The sequence below is a fragment of the Osmia bicornis genome, unplaced genomic scaffold (assembly GCF_907164935.1).
Source record: "Osmia bicornis bicornis unplaced genomic scaffold, iOsmBic2.1, whole genome shotgun sequence".
NCBI classification, from domain to species: Eukaryota; Metazoa; Arthropoda; class Insecta; order Hymenoptera; family Megachilidae; genus Osmia; species Osmia bicornis.
The window spans coordinates 91,904-95,000 of NW_025791368.1; the positions used below are offsets into that span (position 1 = coordinate 91,904).

General features: G+C 43.2%; 2 non-coding genes across 2 annotated transcripts in view; both read right to left on the reverse strand.

The window, feature by feature from the left end:
• Nucleotides 1-1,522: 1,522 nt before the first annotated feature.
• Nucleotides 1,523-1,677, reverse strand: LOC123989083. The gene has a single exon (XR_006830432.1). It is a non-coding gene; the product is annotated as a 5.8S ribosomal RNA (ribosomal RNA).
• Nucleotides 1,678-3,090: 1,413 nt separating this feature from the next.
• Nucleotides 3,091-3,097, reverse strand: part of LOC123989081 — a 1,923-nt gene continuing 1,916 nt past the window's right edge. Inside the window, exon 1 of the ribosomal RNA XR_006830430.1 lies at nt 3,091-3,097. This exon is cut by the window's right edge and continues 1,916 nt beyond it. This is a non-coding gene — a ribosomal RNA (small subunit ribosomal RNA).

Genomic DNA, 3,097 nt, shown 5'->3' on the forward strand with positions numbered 1-3,097 from the left:
TGATTTTCGTGTTACTTCCTTTTTGCTTCAAACATTTTGCGGACTGCAGCTTCGTCGTATTGCTTTTATCAATTTTTAACAATTTCAAAGCGAAGACAACTCGCAAGACGACCCATTTCGTCCCGGTTCAATTTTAACGTCCGTCCGTATTATTTTTTGTTCCACAAGAGATTTCGAATAGGTTTCTTTTTGTTTATTTATCATCCCTTCTTTTCGAGCGCAACGGAAGCAAGAGGAAAAGCAAGAGCGAGAGAGAACATTTCGCGTGTATTTCATTTAGCAATTTTAACCAACACGCGATGTACTCTCCACACACCTCTTAGATTTAACTGCTTTTCTTCTCTTCTTATCTCCCCTTAGCGCAAGGGTAAACCCAATTTTTCTCTGCTTTGGAACGCAACAACACTTTCGAGGACTGGACGACCGAGCGATGGTCGCGCGGTCTTCGCTTATCTTTAACAAACGAAGTAGTCCGTATGTATTCTAAATGTTGAAGCCTCCTAGGACTTTAAGCCATGCGAGACATTGAAATGCTGTTTTAACGGGAGCATGCATAATTGCTGCAAACATACTTTTATCACAAGTTCTAGCCACGCCACGGAGGCTTCGAAGTTCCTTCACCATTCGCTTTCCTCTCTTTTGTTACACAGTTTCAGACTACGATCAGGGGTACCGAAACACTGCATTGATTGTAAACAACCATTTTTATCTTGGAGCGGAGCGTTCCTTTACTCGTTCGATTTGTCTTGTCGCGTGTGTATTCGCTTTTTCGACGCTTTTTAACCATTTAACTTGTTTAGCGAAGCGAAACTCACAGACAGACAAAAGAAAGGAACAGCATCGCGCGTCAAACAGCGACGACCCATCTGAAGCGATCTTTCATTTATACACCGTTTGTAAACAGAGAGATATATAAAGCGCGGGGAATCATTCGAAACCCTGGGGCTATTCGAGCTTGCATTTCAGCAAATTATCATCTCAAACATTTCACTCGTTTGCTTTTTCTAAATTTATAGGAGAGCTTCTTTCGTTTATTTTTTCACACACCTTTCGTAAATATCGTTTCTGGCAACGTCGGGAGCGTAGATTTCTACGAGTGAACAATCGCGTAGATCCGATAATTCCAGCAGGATGGAGAATCTTTATAGATTATCTTTCGAGAACTCGGTGCTTTCACGGGCGGTCGTTTATAAATTTTAACGAACGACTCGCGCGCCGTGACGCACTTGCGCCAGTTCGAATAGATATTTCGAAGTTTGTTTCTCTCCTTTAACGGCCTGCATTTAGTGTATCTGTTGCGATTTTCGTCACATCGTTTCCACGACAAACGCCGACGAACTGCCCAACTATCGCTCGTACGTTGCGACTCTTTTTTTTATTTATCGTTCATTCATTCTTTCAATTTCGTTCGATAATCCCGCTCCGAAACGTTCTACTCTCGTTGAACGACGGCGGGATGTTTAAAAAGCAATGAATTACTCTTTTTCGAGAAGCAAACGCAAGCAGTCTTTAGTTAAGAAAACGACCCTCAGCCAGGCGTGGTCCAGGAATTGTATCCGTGGACCGCAATGTGCGTTCGAAATGTCGATGTTCATGTGTCCTGCAGTTCACACGTTGACGCGCAATTAGCTGCGTTCTTCATCGACCCACGAGCCAAGTGATCCACCGTTCAGGGTAATCGTATAATTTTGTATTTCAAACTCTTTAGATCTTTAGTGTTATTTTCATTATTAACACACATCACATTCGATACCCACATCACTCTCCCACCCGGCGCGTGTAGGAGAGCGAATTCGGGCGTCGCCAACGTATTTGTTTGTTCGATCGTTGACGACACGATCGCGTCCAAAGACGGAAACCGTCGGAGAAACGCCCAGTGGCACGCTCCTCTCGACGGTCGGGCGTAAAGTACATTTAAAAACCTTGAAAACTACGAACGCACACAAGGAATTCGAGCGCGCGTCCTGTCGCTGAATCGTGCGCGTTGCGAGATTCGAACAGACACACGGCCGGCGACGATCGGTCTAACTAATGGACACATAGTTTTTCAAAGACTCGCTATCGTCGCTTCGCAGCCGGTCCGTAAGCAACACACATCGATCAGGCGGACGCACGAATTTTACCACGGTGCGTGTTTCGTAGATTCCAGGTTACCCGCAAGTACCTCTCTCTCTCTATTTCGAAAGAGGAATCTCGATCCGTCCTTTTCGGACAATGGAGAAATCTTTTTATCGCAACACGGATGGCAAAGAAACAACCGAAGCGTAGGAGCGTGGGGACGAGAGCGACGAAAAGAACGTCGCGAAAACAAAGTTTCGACGGTTGCTCGTTCTAAGACATCGTAAAACTCTCTCAGTTTTAACCACTCCTAGACGCTTCGTAAACTTTTAACAATTCTTCGCCTCCGCGAGTTTCATTTCGAATAGAGCGAACGCAACACGGACCAAACAAACTCCGATGATGCGAGATCATTTAGCAAAGATCAGACGGCGGGTCATCTGTATTCCTTTTCTCTCTTTTTTTTCTATCTTTCCATTTAACTAGGGTGTCGCAACGACGGGTACATATATATATATTGTATTTCAGTTTTAACGATCTTTCCAGTTCAGTTTGTAATAATATGATCCTTCTCTTTCATTTCGATCTTTCCGGTTTATGGTTAACCAACAGAAGCTGGTTTTTATACGACTTGTTTCTTTCAGGTTTGTTTGTTTGTTACGACTTTGTTTGTACCCGATCAAGTAGACGACGACCCATAAGTGATAGTTAGAGAGATAAAGGTCAAGAGACCTCACGCAAGCGTCTTTTACTTCCATTCACATCAGTCAGAGAGAAATGGTCCGGCGTCGTGCTCTCTGGCGCCGTTGATCGCACAGTTTTTTTGCCGGCGGTATAATTTTACCGCATCGCAGCGTTTTGGTATTTGTTTCTTATTGGCTCGAACCCGAGATTTTTGTGTTTTATGTCATATGTATTTATTTATTATTATATCTCTCGTTTTGTATAATTTTTGGTCCGAGCTCAATAAACTTTTTTTATCGCTTTATATCAATGATTCAATCCCAGCTTTTCTCTTGTATTTTTACTTGTTAATGAT